Source organism: Pristiophorus japonicus, chromosome 30 (assembly GCF_044704955.1).
Source record: "Pristiophorus japonicus isolate sPriJap1 chromosome 30, sPriJap1.hap1, whole genome shotgun sequence".
NCBI lineage: Eukaryota > Metazoa > Chordata > Chondrichthyes > Pristiophoridae > Pristiophorus > Pristiophorus japonicus.
In genome coordinates, this window is record NC_092006.1 from 1,634,092 (window position 1) to 1,660,899 (window position 26,808).

General features: G+C 57.3%; 1 protein-coding gene across 1 annotated transcript in view; it reads right to left on the reverse strand.

Moving 5' to 3' along the window:
• The window catches only part of LOC139240232 (ammonium transporter Rh type B-like), a 38,090-nt gene extending 29,965 nt beyond the window's left edge, over window positions 1-8,125 (reverse strand). Inside the window, 1 exon segment of the mRNA XM_070868713.1 lies at window positions 8,031-8,125. The gene's annotated coding sequence lies outside the window, so the exon portion shown is untranslated.
• Window positions 8,126-26,808: the final 18,683 nt, after the last annotated feature.

Genomic DNA, 26,808 nt, shown 5'->3' on the forward strand with positions numbered 1-26,808 from the left:
GTGAGTGAGTGAGGGGGAGAGAGTGAGTGAGTGAGGGGGAGAGAGTGAGTGAGTGAGGGGGAGAGAGTGAGTGAGTGAGGGGGAGAGAGTGAGTGAGTGAGGGGGAGAGAGTGAGTGAGTGAGGGGGAGAGAGTGAGTGAGTGAGGGGGAGAGAGTGAGTGAGTGAGGGGGAGAGAGTGAGTGAGTGAGTGAGGGGGAGAGAGTGAGTGAGTGAGTGAGAGAGTGAGGGAGGAGTGGGAGGAGTGAGGGTGGGAGAGAGATAGAGTGAGGGAGGGAGAGAGTGAGGGAGGGAGAGAGTGAGGGAGGGAGAGAGGGAGGGAGTGAGGGAATAAGGGAGAGAGGGAGAGAGGGAGTGAGGGAGTGAGGGAGAGAGGGAGTGAGGGAGAGAGGGAGTGAGGGAGAGAGGGAGGGAGGGGTGGGAAGGAGAGAGTGAGGGAGAGAGGGGTGGGAGGGAGAGAGTGAGGGAAGGAGAGAGGGAAGGAGAGAGGGAAGGAGAGAGGGAAGGAGAGAGGGAAGGAGAGAGGGAAGGAGAGAGTGAGGGGATGAGGGGGAGAGAGTGAGTGAGGGGAGAGAGTGAGTGAGTGAGGGGAGAGAGTGAGTGAGTGAGGGGAGAGAGTGAGTGAGTGAGGGGAGAGAGTGAGTGAGTGAGGGAGAGAGTGAGTGAGTGAGGGGAGAGAGTGAGTGAGTGAGGGGAGAGAGTGAGTGAGTGAGGGGAGAGTGAGGGAGGGAGAGAGTGAGGGAGGGAGGGGAGAGAGAGTGAGGGGGAGGGAGAGAGTGAGGGAGGGAGAGAGGGAGAGAGTGAGGGAGGGAGGGGGAGGGGAAACACAAGAGGAGAAAGTTTACTCAACTCAAGGGGACAGTGAGGAGTTAATATAAATGCCTCGAGTGCCTTTGATCAGAGATTGAATCTAGAGATAATTAGACACAAACCAGAACATGTTTGAAGCAGACAGACTTGTATTTCTCCAACGTCTCTCACCCATCGGGACGTCCCAGAGAGCCTCACAGCCAATGGAGAACTATTGGAGTGTGCTCACTGTTGTAATCTGGGAAACGCCAATTTGTGCACAGCAAGATCCCACACACAGCGATGTGATAATGACCCAGATAATCTGCTCCTTGGTGATGTTGGTTGAGGGACATGTTCCCTCATTTGGATATAAGTGAAAGGTGCCCGAAGCAGTTCCGGGAGTCAGGCAGTGCCCTCGCCTGCCCGCCCCGGGGGTGGCACGGAGATTGACAGCGGGGGCGGGGTGCGGGGAGAGTGAGAAAGTTCCCAGCCGGAGATGCTAGCTATACCGTCTCCTGGCGAGACGGAGTGTGTGCGCGCGCGCGCGAGGGGAGGGGGCGACAAGGGGGAGCAACGAAATCGACTTCCGCTCGCTATTCAGCGAGGCTTCGGGTTCTGCGCGATGCCTTCTGCAGTCAAATAGCTTCCCGTCAGCTGGGGAAGGGAGGGGGTGCGGCTGGAGTGGGGGGTGGGGGGTACTTTCTCCACTTAGGGCGGACTGGTCTTTGGGCCCAGGGACTCCCAGGTGTTGGTGGGGATGTTGCACTTTATCAGGGAGGCTTTGAGGGTGGTCCCTGTAACGGTTCTGCTGGCCATCCTTGGTTCGTTTAACGTGAAGGAGCTCTGCATAGAGCATTTGCTTCGGGAGTCTCGCGTCTGGGGCATGCGAACTATGTGGCCCTGCCCAGCGGAGCTGATCGGGTCACTGGGAGGACAGACGCACCAACGTTAGCGTCCTCGACCAGGCCAACATCCCCAGCATCGAAGCCTCCCTGATAAAGTGCAACATCCCCCACCGACACCTGGGAGTCCCTGGGCCCAAAGACCAGTCCGCCCTAAGTGGAGGAAGTGCATCCGGGAGGGACACTGAGCACCTCGAGTCTCGTCGCCGAGAGCGTGCAGAAACCAAGCGCAGGCAGCGGAAGGAGCGTGCGGCAAACCAGTCCCACCCTCCCCTTCCCTCAACCACTGTCTGTCCCACCTGTGACAGGGACTGTGGCTCTGTCTCTCGCTCTCGATGTCTCTCTGTCTCTTGCCCCCTCTCTGTCTCTGTCTCTCTCACACTCTCTCTGTCTCTGTCTCTCTCACCCCCTCTCTGTCTCTGTCTCTGTCTCTGTCTCTCTCACCCCCTCTCTGTCTCTGTCTCTGTCTCTCTCACCCTCTCTCTGTCTCTGTCTCTCTCACCCCCTCTCTGTCTCTGTCTCTCTCGCCCCCTCTCTGTCTCTGTCTCTCTCACCCTCTCTCTGTCTCTGTCTCTGTCTCTCTCACCCCCTCTCTGTCTCTGTCTCTCTCGCCCCCTCTCTATCTCTGTCTCTGTCTCTCTCGCCCTCTCTCTGTCTCTGTCTCTCTCGCCCCCTCTCTATCTCTGTCTCTGTCTCTCTCACCCCCTCTCTGTCTCTGTCTCTCTCACCCCCTCTCTGTCTCTGTCTCTGTCACCCCCTCTCTGTCTCTGTCTCTCTCACCCGCTCTGTGACAGGGACTGTGGTTCTCGTATTGGACTGTTCAGACACCTAAGGACTCAGTTTAAGAGTGGAAGCAAGTCTTCCCCGATTCCGAGGGACTGCCTCTGATGATGATGATGTGGTAGAGGTGGTGGGTTTGGGAGTTGCCCCGGTGCATGGTGTAGACGGTACACACTGCAGCCACGGTGCGCCGGTGGTGGAGGGAGTGAGTGTTGAAGGTGGTGGGTAGCGTGGCCCATCGAGCGGCTGCTTTGTCCTGGATGGTGTCGAGCTTCTCGAGTGTTGTTGGAGCTGTAACTCACCCAGGCAAGTGGGGAGTGTTCCCTCACACTCCTGACTTGTGCCTGGTCAGGATCCTGCATTTAACAGACGGATATTCTGCCCAGCCACCTGCCTGGCTGCGTTCTGCAACCTAGGAACGGGTATATCGACATCGACGGGTGTCTCTCCTCTGCGCTAAAGGTTCTGCAAGCGAATTAAAAGTGCAAATGATGGCTGCACCAGACAGACACACCCTCGCTCGAGGCACGCTTCTGATTGTCACGTCGTGTTATCGCTCAACGGCAAACTGCATTTTCAATAACGCCAAACAAATAAAAAATAGGTCGGCCCAGCCCCCCACCGCTCCTGGCTCTGTGTGGAACTGCTCTCGAAGTTTGTGCTGCATGTTCTCCGGGCCAGCCTGTCCCGCTTTCACCCTTCGCAACCATCGGGGCATCCAACACTGGGCTTCCCCCGTGTCCTAACTCACACCCAGTCCCACTCACCCATCACCCACTGTGCTCACTGACCCCGTGTCCTAACTCACACCCAGTCCCACTCACCCATCACCCCCTGTGCTCACTGACCCCGTGTCCTAACTCGCACCCAGTCCCACTCACCCATCACCCACTGTGCTCACTGACCCCGTGTCCTAACTCGCACCCAGTCCCACTCACCCATCACCTCCTGTGCTCACTGCCCCGTATCCTAACTCGCACCCAGTCCCACGCACCCATCACCCCCTGTGCTCGCTGCCCCGTGTCCTAACTCGCACCCAGTCCCACTCACCCATCACCCCCTGTGCTCACTGACCCCGTGTCCTAACTCACACCCAGTCCCACTCACCCATCACCCCCTGTACCCCGTGTCCTAACTCACACCCAGTCCCACTCACCCATCACCCCCTGTGCTCACTGACCCGTGTCCTAACTCACACCCAGTCCCACTCACCCATCACCTCCTGTGCTCACTGACCCGTGTCCTAACTCGCACCCAGTCCCACTCACCCATCACCTCCTGTGCTCACTGCCCCGTATCCTAACTCGGACCCAGTCCCACGCACCCATCACCCCCTGTGCTCGCTGCCCCGTGTCCTAACTCGCACCCAGTCCCACTCACCCATCACCCCCTGTGCTCACTGACCCCGTGTCCTAACTCACACCCAGTCCCACTCACCCATCACCCCCTGTACCCCGTGTCCTAACTCACACCCAGTCCCACTCACCCATCACCCCCTGTGCTCACTGACCCGTGTTCTAACTCGCACCCAGTCCCACTCACCCATCACCTCCTGTGCTCACTGCCCCGTGTCCTAACTCGCACCCAGTCCCACGCACCCATCACCCCCTGTGCTCGCTGCCCCGTGTCCTAACTCACACCCAGTCCCACTCACCCATCACCCCCTGTGCTCACTGACCCCGTGTCCTAACTCACACCCAGTCCCGCTCACCCATCACCCCCTGTGCTCACTGCCCCATGTCCTAACTCACACCCAGTCCCAGTCACCCATCACCCCCTGTGCTCACTGCCCCGTGTCCTAACTCACACCCAGTCCTACTCACCCATCACCCCCTGTGCTCACTGCCCCGTGTCCTAACTCACACCCAGTCTCGCTCACCCATCACCCACTGTGCTCACTGCCCCGTGTCCTAACTCGCACCCAGTCCCACTCACCCATCACCCCCTGTGCTCACTGCCCCGTGTCCTAACTCGCACCGAGTCCCGCTCACCCATCACCCCCTGTGCTCACTGACCCATGTCCTAACTCGCACCGGGTCCCACTCACCCATCACCCCATGTGTTCACTGCCCCGTGTCCTAACTCGCACCGAGTCACGCTCACCCATTACCCCCTGTACTCACTGACCTACATTGGCTCCCGGTCCGGCAACGCCTCGATTATAGAATTTTCAACCTTATTTTCAAATCACCCCTCGTCCCCTCCCTATCTCTGTAACCCCCTCCAGCCCCCTACACGCCTCCCTATCTCTGTAACCTCCTCCAGCCCCCTACACGCCTCCCTATCTCTGTAACCTCCTCCAGCCCCCTACACGCCTCCCTATCTCTGTAACCTCCTCCAGCCCCTACACCCCTCCCTATCTCTGTAACCTCCTCCAGCCCTCTACACCCCTCCCTATCTCTGTAACCCCCTCCAGCCCCCTACACCCCTCCCTATCTCTGTAACCCCCTCCAGCCCCTATACCCCCTGAAAGGGCAGACGGGGCCTTGGTTTAACGTCTCATGCGAAAGATGCCCCTCCGAGAGTGCGGCGCTCCCTCAGTACTGCCCCTCCGACAGTGCGGCGCTCCCTCAGTACTGCCCCTCCGACAGTGCGGCGCTCCCTCAGTACTGCCCCTCCGACAGTGCGGCGCTCCCTCAGTACCGCCCCTCCGACAGTGCGGCGCTCCCTCAGTACTGCCCCTCCGACAGTGCGGCACTCCCTCAGTACTGCCCCTCCGACAGTGCGGCGCTCCCTCAGTACTGCCCCTCCGACAGTGCGGCGCTCCCTCAGTACTGCTCCTCCGACAGTGCGGCACTCCCTCAGTACTGCCCCTCCAACAGTGCGGCACTCCCTCAGTACTGCCCCTCCGACAGTGCGGCACTCCCTCAGTACTGCCCCTCCGACAGTGCAGCACTCCCTCAGTACTGCAGTGGGAGTGTCAGCCTGGATTTTTGTGTTGAGGACCCTGGAGTGGGACTCGAACCCACAACGTTCTGACTCCGAGGTGAGCATGCTGCGCACGGATCCACAGTTTTACTCCGGAGGGGAGTTGTGTAAATACGAGATGCTGTGTGTTTAAGGCAGGTCACAGTTACAGATACTCGATAGATACCCAGGCAGCACATCACCCCATCGACGGCCCATCCCCAATCAGCATTCACACATTCTGATCGCATGCAGGCATTGACGACAAGATCCAACACCGCCTCCATTGCAGCTTTCGGCCGCCTGAGGAAAAGAGTGTTTGAAGACCAGGCCCCTCAAATCCACCACCAAGCTCATGGTCTACAGGGCTGTAGTGATACCCGCCCTCCTGTATGGCTCAGAGACGTGGACCATGTACAGCAGACACCTCAAGTCGCTGGAGAAATATCACCAACGATGTCTCCGCAAGATCCTGCAAATCCCCCGGGAGGACAGACGCACCAACGTTAGCGTCCTCGACCAGGCCAACATCCCCAGCATCGAAGCACTGACCACACTCGACCAGCTCCGCTGGGCAGGGCCACATTGTCCGCATGCCCCCCAGACACGAGACTCCCAAAGCGAGCGCTCTACTCGGAACTCCTTCACGGGCAAACGGGCCAAAGGTGGGCAGAGGAAACGTTACAAGGGACCACCCTCAAAGCCTCCCTGATAAAGTGCAACATCCCCACCGACACCTGGGAGTCCCTGGGCCCAAAGACCAGTCCGCCCTAAGTGGAGGAAGTGCATCCGGGAGGGCGCTGAGCACCTCGAGTCTCGTCGCCGAGAGCGTGCAGAAACCAAGCGCAGGCAGCGGAAGGAGCGTGCGGCAAACCAGTCCCACCCTCCCCTTCCCTCAACCACTGTCTGTCCCACCTGTGACAGGGACTGTGGCTCTCGTATTGGATTGTTCAGCCACATATAGAACTCATGTTAAGAGTGGAAGCAAGTCTTCCTCGATTCCGAGGGACTGTCTATGATGAGGATTAGATTGCATCTCTGCTCCGTCTAATGCCTGCGCTTTCTACACTGTTGTGTGGCTATTCTTCTCCCCGACTACCCAACACGCCTCATCTTTCATGGACAGCGATGCCCTGCGTTGCTAAGTGAGGTTAAACCCTCCGACCCAGCACCACTGACATTCCACTGGGTTCAGAGCTGAGCAAACAAAAACAACAACAGACCTTGATAACCCGGAGCAAAGTCTCTCGCCTCTGTCTCTATCGCTCTCTGTCTGTCTCTGATTCAGAAGGTCGTGGATTCGAGTCCCACTCCAGAGACTTGAGCACAAATTCCACACTGAAACTCCCCAGTGCCAGTACTGAGGGAGCACCGCACTGCGCTGTCGGAGGGGCAGTACTGAGGGAGCACCGTACTGCGCTGTCGGAGGGGCAGTACTGAGGGAGCACCGCACTGCGCTGTCGGAGGGGCAGTACTGAGGGAGCACCGCACTGCGCTGTCGGAGGGGCAGTACTGAGGGAGCGCCGCACTGCGTTGTCGGAGGGACAGTACTGAGGGAGCGTCATACTGCGCTGTCAGAGGGGCAGTACTGAGGGAGCGCCGCACTGTCGGAGGGGCAGTACTGAGGGAGCGCCGCAGTGTCGGAGGGGCAGTACTGAGGGAGCACCGCACTGCGCTGTCGGAGGGGTGGTACTGAGGGAGCCCCGCACTGTCGGAGGTGCCCTCTTTCAGATGAGACATTAAACCGAGGCCCCGTCTGCCCTCTCGGGTGGATGTAAAAGATCCCGGGGCCACTATTGGAAGAAGAGCAGGGGGAGTTCTCCCCGGTGTCCTGGGGCCAATATTTATCCCTCAACCAACATCACTAAAACAGATGATCTGGCTCATTATCACATCGCTGTGTGTGGGAGCTTGCTGTGCGCAAATTGAGCTGCCGTGTTTCCCACAATACAACAGTGACCACACCCCAAAAGTACTTCATTGGCTGTGGGGGGCTTTGGGACATCCTGAGGTTGTGTAAGGCGCTGGAGAAGGGCAAGAGTGTTGTGTTGTTCAGGGCAGGGGCCAGTCAGAATGTCCCAGGACAGCACAGAGACACTGTGGGGTATATGTGGATCCAATTTCCCATCCGGCACCCCGGTTGGGAGCACCTATTGCAATATCTGGCGCCCAGACTAGCGCAGCTTGTCGAGCTGTTGGAATTGCTGCCGGTGGAAGAGTGTGTGCCAAATCTCTCCTCTGCCACCTTGAGCTACATTTTAAAGCATTTTCTCTCCCCCTTTATACCTGGCATGGAAACTACTCTTATATTTCCCGTTACTGGGCAGCAAGCCCTTTCTTTTCCCTCTGTCGGCCCCCCTGGCCCATCATCCCCAGCCCTCCTGCTGCAGAGCTCACCCCGCCGTGGCCAGAGGGCGAGCGGGCTATTCGGCAACGGGGGGCGTCGCCGCTCTGATTCGCGCTTTCCCCAGCAGTGGTGCAAAACTAATTTTGTTTTTAAACCTCTTCAGAAGGCGACGAGCGCCAATCCAGGGGGCGGACAAATGAGACAGCGAGGAGCAGAAAAGTTTTGGAAAAGTTTTGGAAAAGTTTTTTTCAAAAGTTTTGGAAAAGTTTTGAATTTTTTTTTTTGGTAAGGGTGTGTCACTCACTGGGATACCTGAAGTAGAACTCGTTCTCGCCGTCCGTCACGTTGTGCTGCGCCTTCTTGGCGGACCACTCCTTGGGGTCGGTGTCGCTGTCATATCGGACGAAGACGGCGAAGAGAATTATGAGGGCGAGCTGGAGCAAGAGACAGAGGACAGGCAGCTTGAGCCTCATGCTGGTGGATGCGTTGCTCATGGTTCAAACTCAGGAAAGCTGCAGTCACTCTGCAAGAAGCTGCTGGCCTTCCTTCCCTCGTCAGTGCACAGAGGGAGAGAGAGTGTGAGAGACAGAGAGACGGAGTGCAACTTTATACAGTCCCAGCTCCTGACCCACATCCACTGTGTCAAATTCACGCCCATCCTTGTTGCAAAGGTGGGAGGAGGGAGGGGAATACTTCTGGGGCAGCTTGCAAAGCGAGGGATTCGCCACTGAACAGGCAGCCAGGTTAGAGACACAAGGCATTCAGGCAACCACACACAGCACTGGGGGCAGCCCTTCAGCCCACCGTGCCTGCGGTTCCATCCTTGAAAGCAAGACTTGCCATTGTTCTCACGCCTCTCACCCCCTCAGGACGTCCCACAGCCAATGAAATACTTTTAATAAAATGTGCTCACTGTTGTAATTTGGGAAACGCAGCAGCGATATTTGCGCACAGCAAGCTCCCACACACAGCAATATGATAATGACCCGGATCAACTGTTTTAGTGATGTTGGTTGAGGGATAAATATTGGCCCCAGGACACCGGGGAGAACTCCCCCTGCTCTTCTTCCAATAGTGGCCCCGGGATCTTTTACATCCACCCAAGAGGGCAGACGGGGCCTCGGTTTAACGTCTCATCCAAAAGACGGCACCTCCGACAGTGCGGGGCTCCCTCAGTACTGCCCCTCCGACAGTGCGGGGCTCCCTCAGTACTGCCCCTCCGACAGTGCGCCGCTCCCTCAGTACTGACCCTCCGACAGTGCGGCGCTCCCTCAGTACTGCCCCTCCGACAGTGCGCCGCTCCCTCAGTACTGACCCTCCGACAGTGCGCCGCTCCCTCAGTACTGCCCCTCCGACAGTGCGGCACTCCCTCAGTACTGCCCCTCCGACAGTGCGGCGCTCCCTCAGTACTGCCCCTCCGACAGTGCGGCGCTCCCTCAGTACTGCCCCTCCGACAGTGCGGCACTCCCTCAGTACCGTCCCTCCGACAGTGCGGCGCTCCCTCAGTACTGCCCCTCCGACAGTGCCGCGCTCCCTCAGTACTGCCCCTCCGACAGTGCGGCGCTCCCTCAGTACTGCCCCTCCAACAGTGCGGCGCTCCCTCAGTACTGCCCCTCCGACAGTGCCGCGCTCCCTCAGTACTGCCCCTCCGACAGTGTGCCGCTCCCTCAGTACTGTCCCTCCGACAGTGCGGCGCTCCCTCAGTACTGCCCCTCCGACAGTGCGGCGCTCCCTCAGTACTGCCCCTCCGACAGTGCGGCGCTCCCTCAGTACTGCCCCTCCGACAGTGCGGCGCTCCCTCAGTACTGCCCCTCCGACAGTGCAGCACTCCCTCAGTACTGCCCCTCCAACAGTGCGGCGCTCCCTCAGTACTGCCCCTCCGACAGTGCGGTGCTCCCTCAGTACTGCCCCTCCGACAGTGCGGGGCTCCCTCTGTACTGCCCCTCCGACAGTGCGGGGCTCCCTCAGTACTGCCCCTCCGACAGTGCGGCGCTCCCTCAGTACTGCCCCTCCGACAGTGCGTCACTCCCTCAGTACTGACCCTCCGACAGTGCGGCGCTCCCTCAGTACTGCCCCTCCAACAGTGCGCCGCTCCCTCAGTACTGCCCCTCCGACAGTGCGGCACTCCCTCAGTACCGCCCCTCCGACAGTGCGGCACTCCCTCAGTACCGCCCCTCCGACAGTGCGGCGCTCCCTCAGTACTGCCCCTCCGACAGTGCGGCGCTCCCTCAGTACTGCCCCTCCGACAGTGCGGCGCTCCCTCAGTACTGCTCCTCCGACAGTGCGGCGCTCCCTCAGTACTGCCCCTCCGACAGTGCGGCGCTCCCTCAGTACTGCCCCTCCGACAGTGCCGCGCTCTATTCTTTCCCCCAGAGACTGACAGGATATTTGACTGGGGCGCAGGAAGCCAGGGGTTTAATACAACCTGTGCTTCATTGGTTGTAAAGCGGTTTAGAATGTCCTGAGCTGTGGACAGACACAAGTTATTTCATTAGTGAGGGAACCCTGCCCTCCTTACCCTATAGGTGACTCCAGTCCCCACACCAATGTGGTTAACCCTTCACCGCCCTCTGAAGTGACCGAGCGAGAGACCAGTGGGACTCGGAGCTGACTCACCAGCAGCTTCTCTGCTGGGGACAGGCAACCAACACTGGCACTGCAGCGATGCCCACATCCCCACAATTACTTTAGTTCTGCAAGTTTGAGATAACTTGCATTTGTATAGCGCCAGTAACGTAGTGAAACATCCCCAGGCGCTTCACAGGAATATTACGCAATAAAAGTTTGACAGATAGAAATTAGCGCAGGAGACCAAAAGCTGGGTCACAGAGGTCGGTTTTAAGGAGCATCTTAAAGGAGGAGAGAGAGGCGGAGAGGTTTATGGAGGGAGTTCCAGAGCCTGGGGCCCAGGCAGCTGAAGGCACGGCCACCGATGGTGGGGCGATGGAAATCGGGGGATGGGCAGGAGGCCAGAATTAGAGGAGAGCAGACATCTTGGGGTGTGGTGGGGCGGTGGGGTTACAGAGATAGGGAGGGGTGTAGGGGCTGTAGGGGGTTACAGAGATAGGGAGGGGTGTAGGGGCTGGAGGAGGTTACAGAGATAGGGAGGGGTGTAGGGGCTAGAGGGGGTTACAGAGATAGGGAGGGGTGTAGGGGCTGGAGGGGGTTACAGAGATAGGGAGGGGTGTAGGGGCTGGAGGGGGTTACAGAGATAGGGAGGGGTGTAGGGGCTGGAGGAGGTTACAGAGATAGGGAGGGGTGTAGGGGCTGGAGGGGTTACAGAGATAGGGAGGGGTGTAGGGGCTGGAGGGGGTTACAGAGATAGGGAGGGGTGTAGGGGCTGGAGGGGGTTACAGAGATAGGGAGGGGTGTAGGGGCTGGAGGGGGTTACAGAGATAGGGAGGGGTGTAGGGGCTGGAGGGGGTTACAGAGATAGGGAGGTGTGTAGGGGCTGGAGGAGGTTACAGAGATAGGGAGGGGTGTAGGGGCTGGAGGGGGTTACAGAGATAGGGAGGGGTGTAGGGGCTGGAGAGGGTTACAGAGATAGGGAGGGGTGTAGGGGCTGGAGGAGGTTACAGAGATAGGGAGGGGTGTAGGGGCTGGAGGGGGTTACAGAGATAGGGAGGGGTGTAGGGGCTGGAGGGGGTTACAGAGATAGGGAGGGGTGTAGGGGCTGGAGGGGATTACAGAGATAGCGAGGGGTGAAGGGGCTGGAGGAGATTACAGAGATAGGGAGGGGTGTAGGGCTGGAGGAATTTACAGAGATAGGGAGGGGTGTAGGGGCTGGAGGCGGTTACAGAGATAGGGAGGGGTGTAGGGGTTGGAGGGGGATACAGGGATAGGGAGGAGTGTAGGGGCTGGAGGGGGTTACAGAGATAGGGAGGGGTGTAGGGGTTGGAGGGGGATACAGGAATAGGGAGGAGTGTAGGGGCTGGAGGGGGATACAGGGATAGGGAGGAGAGTAGGGGCTGGAGGGGGATACAGAGATAGGGAGGGACGAGGCCATGGAGAGAGTTGAAAATAAGGATGGGAATTTTGAAATCGAGGCGTTGTTTAACCGGGAGCCAATGTAGGTCAGTGAGCACAGGGGGTGATGGGTGAGTGGGACTGGGTGTGAGTTAGGACACGGGGTCAGTGAGCACAGCGGGTGATGGGTGAGTGGGACTGGGTGTGAGTTAGGACACGGGGCAGTGAGCACAGGGGGTGATGGGTGAGTGGGACTGGGTGTGAGTTAGGACATGGGTCAGTGAGCACAGGGAGTGATGGGTGAGCGGGACTCGGTGTGAGTTAGGACACGGGGTCAGCGAGCACAGTGGGTGATGGGTGAGTGGGACTGGGTGTGAGTTAGGACATGGGTCAGTGAGCACAGGGGGTGATGGGTGAGTGGGACTGGGTGTGAGTTAGGACACGGGGGCAGTGAGCACAGGGGGCGATGGGTGAGCGGGACTGGGTGTGAGTTAGGACACGGGTCAGTGAGCACAGGGGGTGATGGTTGAGTGGGACTGGGTGCGAGTTAGGACACGGGGTCAGTGAGCACAGGGGGCGATGGGTGAGTGGGACTGGGTGTGAGTTCGGACACGGGGCAGTGAGCACAGGGGGCGATGGGTAAGCGGGACTGGGTGTGAGTTCGGACACGGGGCAGCGAGCACAGGGGGTGATGGGTGAGTGGGACTGGGTGTGAGTTAGGACACGGGGCAGTGAGCAGAGGGAGTGATGGGTGAGTGGGACTGGGTGTGAGTTAGGACACGGGGCAGTGAGCACAGGGGGTGATGGGTGAGCGGGACTGGGTATGAGTTCGGACACGGGGCAGTGAGCACAGGGAGTGATGGGTGAGTGGGACTGGGTGTGAGTTAGGACACGGGGCAGCGAGCACAGTGGGTAATGGGTGAGCGGGACTCGGTGCGAGTTCGGACATGGGGCAGTGAACACAGGGGGTGATGAGTGAGCGGGACTCGGTGCGAGTTAGGACACGTGGGCAGCCGAGTTTTGGATCACCTCTAGTTTACGTCGGATAGAATGTGGGAGGCCGGCCAGGAGTGTGTTGGAATAGTCAAGTCTGGAGGGGAGAGAGGCACGGATAAAGGTTTCAGCAGGGGATGAGCTGAGGCAGGGGGCGGAGATGGGCGATGTTACAGAGGGGGAAATAGGCACCTGGGTTATTAGGAGAACTCGCATTGATATAGCACCCAGTCCCCTCCTGCAGGATGTCCCAGAGTGCTCGACAGTCAATGGAGGGGAGTGAGGGAGGGAGGGGAGAGAGGGAGGGGAGGGGAGGGAGAGAAGGGAGGGAGGGGAGAGAGGGGAGGGGGCGAGGGAGGGAGGGGATGGGAGGGGAGTGGAGGGAGAGAAGGGAGAGAGGGAGGGAAGGGGAGGGGAGTGGAGGGAGAGAAGGGAGAGGGGAGCGAGGAGAGACATGTGAGGAGGCGAGGGAGGGAGGGGTGGGGAGTGGAGGGAGAGGAGGGGAGGGGAGCGGAGCGGAGGGAGAGAAGGCAGGGAGGGGAGAGAGGGAAGGGGGCGAGGGAGGGGGGGAAGAGAGGGGAGCGAGGGGAGAGAGGTCAGGGAGGGAGGGAAGGGGAGGGGAGTGGAGGGAGAGAAGGGAGAGGGGAGCGAGGGGAGACATGTGAGGAGGCGAGGGAGGGAGGGGTGGGGAGTGGAGGGAGAGAGGGAGGGGAGCGGAGGGAGAGAAGGCAGGGAGGGGAGAGAGGGGAGGGGGCGAGGGAGGGGGGGGAAGAGAGGGGAGCGAGGGGAGAGAGGTGAGGAGGTCAGGGAGGGAGGGAAGAGAGAGAGTGGGGGTGAATGAGGGATTGGGGGGGGGGGGTGTGAGTGAGTGGAGTGAGGGCCGGTGAGGCACTGTGAGTGTTGCGGAGCCCCTCGGGGAGGGGAAGAGTTAATACACAGAATGTGTCCGGCGGTGGTGAATAAATTGCAGTTGTTGAGGAAACAAAGCAGCAATTGAATGGCTGTGTCAGTGTCACTCACTCTCCCCTTTCCCACAAAGGCAGAATGTCTACAGTTTCACTGCTTCACTTAACACAACAAAGCTCGCCCTGCAATCCATCTCCCTGAGTGACAGCACAAGAACGTTCCTCCATCTACTTGCCTCCTGCCCCGTCCCCTCACTCTCCGGCCCTGCTTTCAGCCACCGGTCAATCTCCCAGCTCACTGTCCTCACCCAGCTCTCGGTGACCGGCGAGTATTGCAGAGTGACGGCTCACAATCTACTGGGCCCTCGCCTTTCACCACCACCACTCGTCCCTGAGAGCTTCACAGCCAATGAAGTACGATCGGAGCGTGCTCACTGTTGTAATGTGGGAAACGCCAATTTGTGCACAGCAAGCTCCCACACACAGCGATGTGACAATGACCCGGATCGTCTGTTTTAGTGATGTTGGTTGAGGGATAAATATTGGCCCCAGGACACCGGGGAGAACTCCCCCTGCTCTTCTTCCAATAGTGGCCCCGGGATCTTTTGCATCCACCCGAGAGGGCAGACGGGGCCTCGGTTTAACGTCTCATCCGACAGACGGCACCTCCAACAGTGCAGGGCTCCCTCAGTACTGCCCCTCCGACAGTGCGGCACTCCCTCAGTACTGCCCCTCCGACAGTGCGGCGCTCCCTCAGTACTGCCCCTCCGACAGTGCGGGGCTCCCTCAGTACTGTCCCTCCGACAGTGCGGGGCTCCCTCAGTACCGCCCCTCCAACAGTGCGGCGCTCCCTCAGTACTACCCCTCCGACAGTGCCGCGCTCCCTCAGTACTGCCCCTCCGACAGTGCGGCACTCCCTCAGTACTACCCCTCCGACAGTGCCGCGCTCCCTCAGTACTGCCCCTCCGACAGTCCCTCGGAATCGAGGAAGACTTGCTTCCACTCTTAACATGAGTTCTATATATGGCTGAACAGTCCAATACGAGAGCCACAGTCCCTGTCACAGGTGGGACAGACAGTGGTTGAGGGAAGGGGAGGGTGGGACTGGTTTGCCGCACGCTCCTTCCGCTGCCTGCGCTTGGTTTCTGCACGCTCTCGGCGACGAGACTCGAGGTGCTCAGCGCCCTCCCGGATGCACTTCCTCCACTTAGGGCGGACTGGTCTTTGGGCCCAGGGACCCCCAGGTGTCGGTGGGGGATGTTGCACTTTATCAGGGAGGCTTTGAGGGTGGTCCCTTGTAACGTTTCCTCTGCCCACCTTTGGCTCGTTTGCCCGTGAAGGAGTTCCGAGTAGAGCGCTTGCTTTGGGGAGTCTCGTGTCTGGGGCATGTGGACAATGTGGCCCTGCCCAGCGGAGCTGGTCGAGTGTGGTCAGTGCTTCGATGCTGGGGATGTTGGTCTGGTCGAGGACGCTAATGTTGGTGCGTCTGTCCTCCCAGGGGATTTGCAGGACCTTGCGGAGACATCGTTGGGTGGTATTTCTCCAGCGACTTGAGGTGCCTACTGTACATGGTCCATGTCTCTGAGCCGTACAGGAGGGCGGGTATCACTACAGCCCTGTAGACCATGAGCTTGGTGATAGATTTGAGGGGCCTGGTCTTCAAACACTATTTTCCTCAGGCTGCCGAAGGCTGCACTGGCGCACTGGAGGCGGTGTTGGACCTTGTCGACAATGCCTGCTCTTGTTGATAGGAGGCTCCTGAGATAAGGGAAGTGGTCCATGTTTAAAACAGGGGACAAGTCCGACTGCTGCAACTACAGAGGAATCTCCCTGTTATCAGCCACGAGGAAAGTCATCGCTAGAGTCCTCCTCAACCGTCTGCTCCCTGTGGCCGAGGAGCTCCTCCCGGGGTCACAGTGCGGAATTCATCCCCTCCGGGACACACCGGACATGATTTTTGCAGCACGACAACTGCAGGAAAACTGCAGGAAACTGCGCCAGCCCTTATACAGGGCCTTCAACCTCACAAAGGCCTTTGCCACTGTCAAATGTGAGGGTCTATGCAGCGTCCTCCTCCGTTTCGGATGCCCCCCAAAAGTTTGTCACCATCCTCCGCCTGCTGCACGATGACATGCAGGCCGTGATCCTGACCAACGGATCCACCACGGACCCAATCCACGTCCGGACCGGGGTCAAACAGTGCTGTGATAATCGCTCCAACCCTCTTCTCAATCTTCCTCGCTGCCACGCTCCACCTCACAGTCAACAAGCTCACCCGCTGGAGTGGAACTAAACTACAGAACCAGTGGGAAGCTGTTCAACCTTCGCCCTCTCCAGGCCAGGTCCAAGACCACCCCAACCTCGGTCGTCGAGCTACAGAGCGCGGACAACGCCTGCGTCTGTGCACATACACAGGCTGAACTCCAGGACACAGTCGACGTATTCACTGAGGTGTACGAAAGTCTGGGCGTTACACTCAACATCCTGTCCACCACCAGCCTGTCCTCACCGCACAGTTCTGACTCAGTACTGCAACACTAACCCCGTGCTGTACCGGCCCTGGGAGTGTTTGATGGGACAGTGTAGAGGGAGCTTTACTCTGTATCTAACCCCCTGTACCGGCCCTGGGAGTGTTTGATGGGACAGTGTAGAGGGAGCTTTACTCTGTATCTAACCCCGTGCTGTACCTGCCCTGGGAGTGTGTGATGGGACAGTGTAGAGGGAGCTTTACTCTGTATCTAACCCCCTGTACCTGCCCTGGGAGTGTTTGATGGGACAGTGTAGAGGGAGCTTTACTCTGTATCTAACCCCCTGTACCTGCCCTGGGAGTGTTTGATGGGACAGTGTAGAGGGAGCTTTACTCTGTATCTAACCCCGTGCTGTACCTGCCCTGGGAGTGTTTGATGGGACAGTGTAGAGGGAGCTTTACTCTGGATCTAACCCCGTGCTGTACCTGCCCTGGGAGTGTTTGATGGGACAGTGTAGAGGGAGCTTTACTCTGTATCTAACCCCGTGCTGTACCGGCCCTGGGAGTGTTTGATGGGACAGTGTAGAGGGAGCTTTACTCTGTATCTAACCCCGTGCTGTACCTGCCCTGGGAGTGTTTGATGGGACAGTGTAGAGGGAGCTTTACTCTGTATCTAACCCCCTGTACCTGCCCTGGGAGTGTTTGGTGGGACAATGTAGAGGGAGCTTTGCTCTGTATCTAACCCCGTGCTGTACCTGCCCTGGGAGTGTTTGATGGGACAGTGTAGAGGGAGCTTTACTCTGTATCTAACCCCCTGTACTTGCCCTGGGAGTGTTTGATGGGACAGTATAGAGGGAGCTTTACTCTGTATCTAACCCCGTGCTGTACCTGCCCTGGGAGTATTTGATGGGACAGTGCAGAGGGAGCTTTACTCTGTATCTAACTCCCTGTACCTGCCCTGGGAGTGTTTGATGGGACAGTGTAGAGGGAGCTTTACTCTGTATCTAACCCACTGTACCTGCCCTGGGAGTGTTTGATGGGGCAGTGTAGAGGGAGCTTTACTCTGTATCTAACCCCCTGTACCTGCCCTGGGAGTGTTTGATGGGACAGTGTAGAGGGAGCTTTACTCTGTATCTAACCCCGTGCTGTACCTGCCCTGGGAGTGTTTGATGGGACAGTGTAGAGGGAGCTTTACTCTGTATCTAATCCCATGTTGTACATGCCCTGGGAGAGTTTGATGGGACAGTGTAGAGGGAGCTTTACTCTGTATCTAACCCCGTGCTGTACATGTCCTGGGAGTGTTGATGGGACAGTGTAGAGGGAGCTTTACTCTGTATCTAACCCCGTGTTGTACCTGCCCTGGGAGTGTTGGATGGGACAGTGTAGAGGGAGTTTTACTCTGTATCTAACCCCCTGTACTTGCCCTGGGAGTGTTTGATGGGGACAGTGTAGAGGGAGCTTTACTCTGTATCTAACCCCCTGTACCTGCCCTGGGAGTGTTTGATGGGACAGTGTAGAGGGAGCTTTACTCTGTATCTAATCCCATGTTGTACCTGCCCTGGGATTGTTGGATGGGACAGTGTAGAGCGAGTTTTACTCTGTATCTAACCCCCTATACTTGCCCTGGGAGTGTTTGATGGGGACAGTGTAGAGGGAGCTTTACTCTGTATCTAACCCCCTGTACCTGCCCTGGGAGTGTTTGATGGGACAGTGTAGAGGGAGCTTTACTCTGTATCTAACCCCGTGCTGTACCTGCTCTGGGAGTGTTTGATGGGACAGTGTAGTGGGAGCTTTACTCTGTATCTAACCCCCTGTACCTGCCCTGGGAGTGTTTGATGGGACAGTGTAGAGGGAGCTTTACTCTGTATCTAACCCCGTGCTGTCCCTGCCCTGGGAGTGTGTGATGGGACTGTGTTGAGGGAGCTTTATCGTATCTAACCCTCTGTACCTGAGCTGGGAGTGTTTGATGGGACAGTGTAGAGGGAGCTTTACTCTGTATCTCACCCCGTGCTGTACCTGCCCTGGGAGTGTTTGATGGGACAGTGTAGAGGGAGCTTTATTCTGTATCTAACCCCCTGTACCTGCCCTGGGAGTGTTGGATGGGACAATGTAGAGGGAGCTTTACTCTGTATCTCACCCCGTGCTGTACCTGCCCTGGGAGTGTTTGATGGGACAGTGTAGAGGGAGCTTTATTCTGTATCTAACCCCCTGTACCTGCCCTGGGAGTGTTTGATGGGACAGTGTAGAGGGAGCTTTACTCTGTATCTAACCCCGTGTTGTACCTGCCCCGGGAGTGTTTGATGGGACAGTGTAGAGGGAGCTTTACTCTGTATCTAACCCCCTGTACCTGCCCTGGGAGTGTTTGATGGGACAGTGTAGAGGGAGCTTTACTCTGTATCTAACCCCGTGCTGTACCTGCCCTGGGAGTGTTTGATGGGACAGTGTAGAGGGAGCTTTACTCTGTATCTAACCCCCTGTACTTGCCCTGGGAGTGTTTGATGGGACAGTATAGAGGGAGCTTTACTCTGTATCTAACCCCGTGCTGTACCTGCCCTGGGAGTATTTGATGGGACAGTGCAGAGGGAGCTTTACTCTGTATCTAACTCCCTGTACCTGCCCTGGGAGTGTTTGATGGGACAGTGTAGAGGGAGCTTTACTCTGTATCTAACCCACTGTACCTGCCCTGGGAGTGTTTGATGGGGCAGTGTAGAGGGAGCTTTACTCTGTATCTAACCCCCTGTACCTGCCCTGGGAGTGTTTGATGGGACAGTGTAGAGGGAGCTTTACTCTGTATCTAACCCCGTGCTGTACCTGCCCTGGGAGTGTTTGATGGGACAGTGTAGAGGGAGCTTTACTCTGTATCTAATCCCATGTTGTACATGCCCTGGGAGAGTTTGATGGGACAGTGTAGAGGGAGCTTTACTCTGTATCTAACCCCGTGCTGTACATGTCCTGGGAGTGTTGATGGGACAGTGTAGAGGGAGCTTTACTCTGTATCTAACCCCGTGTTGTACCTGCCCTGGGAGTGTTGGATGGGACAGTGTAGAGGGAGTTTTACTCTGTATCTAACCCCCTGTACTTGCCCTGGGAGTGTTTGATGGGGACAGTGTAGAGGGAGCTTTACTCTGTATCTAACCCCCTGTACCTGCCCTGGGAGTGTTTGATGGGACAGTGTAGAGGGAGCTTTACTCTGTATCTAATCCCATGTTGTACCTGCCCTGGGATTGTTGGATGGGACAGTGTAGAGCGAGTTTTACTCTGTATCTAACCCCCTATACTTGCCCTGGGAGTGTTTGATGGGGACAGTGTAGAGGGAGCTTTACTCTGTATCTAACCCCCTGTACCTGCCCTGGGAGTGTTTGATGGGACAGTGTAGAGGGAGCTTTACTCTGTATCTAACCCCGTGCTGTACCTGCTCTGGGAGTGTTTGATGGGACAGTGTAGTGGGAGCTTTACTCTGTATCTAACCCCCTGTACCTGCCCTGGGAGTGTTTGATGGGACAGTGTAGAGGGAGCTTTACTCTGTATCTAACCCCGTGCTGTCCCTGCCCTGGGAGTGTGTGATGGGACTGTGTTGAGGGAGCTTTATCGTATCTAACCCTCTGTACCTGAGCTGGGAGTGTTTGATGGGACAGTGTAGAGGGAGCTTTACTCTGTATCTCACCCCGTGCTGTACCTGCCCTGGGAGTGTTTGATGGGACAGTGTAGAGGGAGCTTTATTCTGTATCTAACCCCCTGTACCTGCCCTGGGAGTGTTGGATGGGACAATGTAGAGGGAGCTTTACTCTGTATCTCACCCCGTGCTGTACCTGCCCTGGGAGTGTTTGATGGGACAGTGTAGAGGGAGCTTTATTCTGTATCTAACCCCCTGTACCTGCCCTGGGAGTGTTTGATGGGACAGTGTAGAGGGAGCTTTACTCTGTATCTAACCCCGTGTTGTACCTGCCCCGGGAGTGTTTGATGGGACAGTGTAGAGGGAGCTTTACTCTGTATCTAACCCCCTGTACCTGCCCTGGGAGTGTTTGATGGGACAGTGTAGAGGGAGCTTTACTCTGTATCTAACCCCGTGCTGTACCTGCCCTGGGAGTGTTTGATGGGACAGTGTAGAGGGAGCTTTACTCTGTATCTAACTCCGTGCTGTACATGCCCAGGGAGTGTTTGATGGGACAGTGTAGAGGGTGCTTTACTCTGTATCTAAACCCCTGTACATGCCCTGGGAGTGTTTGATGGGACAGTGTAGAGGGAGCTTTACTCTGTATCTAACCCACTGTACCTGCCCTGGGAGTGTTTGATGGGACAGTGTAGAGGGAACTTTACTCTGTATCTAACCCGCTGTACCTGCCCTGGGAGTGTTTGATGGGACAGTGTAGAGGGAGCTTTACTCTGTATCTAATCCCATGTTGTACATGCCCTGGGAGTGTTGGATGGGACAGTGTAGAGCGAGTTTTACTCTGTATCTAACCCCCTGTACTTGCCCTGGGAGTGTTTGATGGGACAGTGTAGAGGGAGCTTTACTCTGTATCTAATCTCGTGTTGTACATGCCCTGGGAGTGTTTGATGGGACAGTGTAGAGGGAGCTTTACTCTGTATCTAACCCCCTGTACCTGCCCTGGGAGTGTTTGATGGGACAGTGTAGAGGGATATTTACTCTGTATCTAACCCCGTGCTGTACCTGCCCTGGGAGTGTTTGATGGGACAGTGTAGAGGGAGCTTAACTCTGTATCTAACGGCGTGCTCTACATGCCCTGGGAGTGTTTGATGGGACAGTGTAGAGGGAGCTTTACTCTGTATCTAACCCCGTGCTGTACCTGCCCTGGGAGTGTTTGATGGGACAGTGTAGAGGGAGCTTTACTCTGTATCTAACCCCGTGCTGTACCTGCCCTGGGAGAGTTTGATGGGACAGTTTAGAGGGAGCTTTACTCTGTATCTAACCCCGTGCTGTACATGTCCTGGGAGTGTTTGATTAGACAGTGTAGAGGGAGCTTTACTCTGTATCTAACCCCGTGTTGTACCTGCCCTGGGAGTGTTGGATGGGACAGTGTAGAGGGAGTTTTACTCTGTATCTAACCCCCTGTACTTGCCCTGGGAGTGTTTGATGGGGACAGTGTAGAGGGAGCTTTACTCTGTATCTAACCCCCTGTACCTGCCCTGGGAGTGTTTGATGGGACAGTGTAGAGGGATATTTACTCTGTATCTAACCCCGTGCTGTACCTGCCCTGGGAGTGTTTGATGGGACAGTGTAGAGGGAGCTTTACTCTGTATCTAACCCCGTGCTGTACCTGCCCTGGGAGTGTTTGATGGGACAGTGTAGAGGGAGCTTTACTCTGTATCTAACCCCGTGCTGTACATGTCCTGGGAGTGTTTGATGGGACAGTGTAGAGGGAGCTTTACTCTGTATCTAACCCCGTGTTGTACCTGCCCTGGGAGTGTTGGATGGGACAGTGTAGAGGGAGTTTTACTCTGTATCTAACCCCCTGCACTTGCCCTGGGAGTGTTTGATGGGGACAGTGTAGAGGGAGCTTTACTCTGTATCTAACCCCCTGTGCCTGCCCTGGGAGTGTTTGATGGGACAGTGTAGAGGGAGTTTTACTCTGTATCTAACCCCCTGCACTTGCCCTGGGAGTGTTTGATGGGGACAGTGTAGAGGGAGCTTTACTCTGTATCTAACCCCCTGTACCTGCCCTGGGAGTGTTTGATGGGACAGTGTAGAGGGAGCTTTACTCTGTATCTAATCCCATGTTGTACCTGCCCTGGGATTGTTGGATGGGACAGTGTAGAGCGAGTTTTACTCTGTATCTAACCTCCTGTACTTGCCCTGGGAGTGTTTGATGGGGACAGTGTAGAGGGAGCTTTACTATGTATCTAACCCCCTGTACCTGCCCTGGGAGTGTTTGATGGGACTGTGTTGTGGGAGCTTTATCGTATCTAACCCCCTGTACCTGAGCTGGGAGTGTTTGATGGGACAGTGTAGAGGGAGCTTTACTCTGTATCTCACCCCGTGCTGTACCTGCCCTGGGAGTGTTTGATGGGACAGTGTAGAGGGAGCTTTATTTTGTATCTAACCCCCTGTACCTGCCATGGGAGTGTTGGATGGGACAGTGTAGAGGGAGCTTTACTCTGTATGTAACCCCGTGCTGTACATGCCCTGGGAGTGTTTGATGGGACAGTGTAGAGGGAGCTTAACTCTGTATCTAACCCCCTGTACCTGCCCTGGGAGTGTTTGATGGGACAGTGTAGAGGGAGCTTTACTCTGTATCTAACCCCGTGCTGTACCTGCCCTGGGAGTGCTTGATGGGACAGTGTCGAGGGAGCTTTACTCTGTATCTCACCCCCTGTACCTGCCCTGGGAGTGTTTGATGGGACAGTGTAGAGGGAGCTTTATTCTGTATCTAACCCGTGCTATACCTGCCCTGGGAGTGTTTGATGGGACAGTGGAGAGGGAGCTTAACTCTGTATCTAACCCCGTGCTGTACATGCCCTGGGAGTGTTTGATGGGACAGTGTAGAGGGAGCTTAACTCTGTATCTAACCCCCTGTACCTGCCCTGGGAGTGTTTGATGGGACAGTGTAGAGGGAGCTTTACTCTGTATCTAACCCCGTGTTGTTCCTGCCCCGGGAGTGTTTGATGGGACAGTGTAGAGGGAGCTTTACTCTGCATCTAACCCCGTGCAGTACCTGCCCTGGGAGTGTTTGATGGGACAGTGTAGAGGGAGCTTTACTCTGTATCTAACCCTGTGCTGTACCTGCCCTGGGAGTGTTTGATGGGAAAGTGTAGAGGGAGCTTTACTTGTATCTCACCCCATGCTGTACCTGCCCTGGGAGTGTTTGATGGGACAGTGTAGAGGGAGCTTTACTCTGTATCTAACCCCCTGTACATGCCCTGGGAGTGTTTGACGGGACAGTGCAGAGGGAGCTTTACTCTGTATCTAACCCCCTGTACCTGCCCTGGGAGAGTTTGATGGGACAGTGTAGAGGGAGCTTTACTCTGTATCTAACCCCCTGTACCTGCCCTGGGAGTGTTTGATGGGACAGTGTAGAGGGAGCTTTACTCTGTATCTAACCCCCTGTACCTGCCCTGGGAGTGTTTGATGGGACAGTGTAGAGGGAGCTTTACTCTGTATCTAACCCCGTGCTGTACCTGCCCTGGGAGTGTTTGATGGGACAGTGTAGAGGGAGCTTTACTCTGTATCTAACCCCCTGTACCTGCCCTGGGAGTGTTTGATGGGACAGTGTAGAGGGAGCTTTACTCTGTATCTAACCCCCTGTACCTGCCCTGGGAGTGTTTGATGGGACAGTGTAGAGGGAGCTTTACTCTGTATCTAACCCCGTGCAGGACATGTGCCAAGAGGCAGATTCTCATGAGAAGAGAATTATTTTTTGGCGTGAGACATTAAAGAGATGACACCATTGGTTGAGGAGACGGTTAACCCTCAGCTCCGACCTATCTCGTACAGCCATCCAATGCCAGTACCTATCCGCCCACCTCAGCAGCCAATCAGAAGCAGCTCGGATGGTTTGACGATAACATTGCACCGTGATATCTTTCTCCGCTGGGCTTTGAGCAGAAACCGATTGCCATCTCCCCGAGAGTCTGCTGGAACCCGTGGAATGCGCAGACACCCGGCAGGAATGCAGGCTGCCTGTCGGCCGGGCGAGACAGCTCTCCACTTTCCTCACAAGTTGCAATATCTCCGCAATCTGTCGATGGCGACATGTGGAGGGCAGGCGGGGGTCAGACGCTGAGCCCAGGGGCTCCCGGCTCCTGCTGGGGGTGCGCCAAAGGCAGTCCCCAGCCTCTGCCCCGAGTGCGGGCTATTCCACTGTAGGAGCTTCATTTCCCCCCAATCAACTCGCGGCAGGAGGGGTGGAGAGCATTTTATATCTCACTGGCTGGTCAATTTATACCCCTCCCTATCTCGGTAACCCCCCTCCAGTACCTACACCCCTCCCTATCTCTGTAACTCCCTCCAGCCGCTACACCCCTCCCTATCTCGGTAACCCCACTCCAGTACCTACACCCCTCCCTATCTCTGTAACCTCCTCCAGCCCCTACACCCCTCCCTATCTCTGTAACCTCCTCCAGCCCCTACACCCCTCCCTATCTCTGTAACTCCCTCCAGCCCCTACACCCCTCCCTATCTCGGTAACCCCACTCCAGTACCTACACCCCTCCCTATCTCTGTAACCTCCTCCAGCCCCTACACCCCTCCCTATCTCTGTAATCTCCTCCAGCCCCTACACCCCTCCCTATCTCTGTAACCTCCTCCAGCCCCTACACCCCTCCCTATCTCTGTAAACTCCTCCAGCCCCCTTCACCCCTCCCTATCTCTGTAACCTTCTCCATCCCATACACCTCTCCCTATCTCTGTAACCTCCTCCAGCCCCTACACCCCTCCCTATCTCTGTAACTCCCTCCAGCCCCTACACCCCTCCCTATCTCGGTAACCCCCCTCCAGCCCCTACACCCCTCCCTATCTCTGTAACCTCCTCCAGCCCCTACACCCCTCCCTATCTCTGTAACCTCCTCCAGCCCCTACACCCCTCCCTATCTCTGTAATCTCCTCCAGCCCCTACACCCCTCCCTATCTCTGTAACCTCCTCCAGCCCCTACACCCCTCCCTATCCCTGTAACCTCCTCCAGCCCCTACACCCCTCCCTATCTCTGTAACCCCCTCCAGTCCCTACACCCCTCCCTATTTCTGTAACCCCCTCCAGCCCCTACACCCCTCCCTATTTCTGCAACCTTCTCAAGCCCCTACACCCCTCCCTATCTCTGTAACCCCCTCCAGCCCCTACACCCCTCCGTATCTCTGTAACCCCCTCCAATACCTACACCCCTCCCTATCTCTGTAACCTCCTCCAGTCCCTAAACCCCTCCCTATCTCTGTAACCTCCTCCAGCCCCTACACCCCTCCCTATCTCCATAACCCCCTCCAGCCCCTACACCCCTCCCTATCTCTGTAACCTCCTCCAGCCCCTACACCCCTCCCTATCTCTGTAACCTTCTCCAGCCCCTACACCCCTCCCTATCTCTGTAACCCCCTCCAGCCCCTACACCCCTCCGTATCTCTGTAACCCCCTCCAATACCTACACCCCTCCCTATCTCTGTAACCTCCTCCAGTCCCTAAACCCCTCTCTATCTCTGTAACCTCCTCCAGCCCCTACACCCCTCCCTATCTCTGTAACCTCCTCCAGCCCCTACACCCCTCCCTATCTCCATAAACCCCTCCAGCCCCTACACCCCTCCCTATCTCTGTAACCTCCTCCAGCCCCTACACCCCTCCCTATCTTTGTAATCCCCTCCAGCCCCTACACCCCTCCGTATCTCTGTAACCCCCTCCAATACCTACACCCCTCCCTATCTCTGTAACCTCCTCCAATCCCTAAACCCCTCCCTATCTCTGTAACCTCCTCCAGCCCCTACACCCCTCCCTATCTCCATAAACCCCTCCAGCCCCTACACCCCTCCCTATCTCTGTAACCCCCTCCAGCCCCTACACCCCTCCCTATCTCTGTAACCTCCTCCAGTCCCTACTCCCCTCCCTATCTCTGTAACCCCCTCCAGCCCCCCTCCACCCAGCCCAGGCCCTCCCTCGCGCTCCGACAGGCTCGAGCTTGAAAGGGGAACGCAGACGGCGAGAGACTTGTTGTGAGATGGAGCGGAATGTGGGAACCGGTTGAGCCACCAAAAGCTTCACGCTTCACCGGCCCGATCGGCGGCTGCTCGGCACGTAGGTCTGCGTGCCGACGGGTCACCCCGGGGTCAACCAGCGCTGGCCACGTGCGCCCCCACCCCCCCCCCGAGCCAATCGGCCGTCCGCCCTGCCCTCTCCCCTACCCCCTCCCCTCCCCTCCCCTCCCGACGTGTACTCGCCCGCCGCTGGGCGCTTCGCGTTCCACCCCTCCCCCGGTGTAAGGTCGGTCGCGCTGGGACTTTCCGGGACACACGATGCCAGAGATTTGTCCGCTGATGCATTCACTCTGAGGAGCGACCGAGCCAAATAAAGGGCTTGCATTTCTATAGCGCCTGACACAACCTCAGCACGTCCCAAAGCGCTTTACAGCCAATGAAGTACTTTCGGAGTGTGCTCACTGTTGTATTGTGGGAAACGCCAATATTGCGCACAGCAAGCTCCCACACACAGCGATGTGATAATGACCCGGATCATCTGTTTTAGTGATGTTGGTTGAGGGATAAATATTGGCCCCAGGACACCGGGGAGAAGTCCCCCTGCTCTTCATCCAATAGTGGCCCCGGGATCTTTTACATCCACCCGAGAGGGCAGACGGGGCCTCGGTTTAACGTCTCATCCGACAGACGGCACCCCCGACAGTGCGGCACTCCCTCAGTACTGCCCCTCCAACAGTGCGGCGCTCCCTCAGTACTGCCCCTCCGTCAGTGCGGCACTCCCTCAGTACTGCCCCTCCAACAGTGCGGCGCTCCCTCAGTACTGCCCCTCCGACAGTGCGGCGCTCCCTCAGTACTGCCCCTCCGTCAGTGCGGCACTCCCTCAGTACTGCCCCTCCGACAGTGCGGGGCTCCCTCAGTACTGCCCCTCCGACAGTGCGGGGCTCCCTCAGTACTGCCCCTCCGACAGTGCGGGGCTCCCTCAGTACTGCCCCTCCGACAGTGCGGGGCTCCCTCAGTACTGCCCCTCCGACAGTGCGGCACTCCCTCAGCACCGCCCCTCCGACAGTGCGGCACTCCCTCAGCACTGCACTGGGAGCGTCGGCCTGGATTTTGTGGAGTG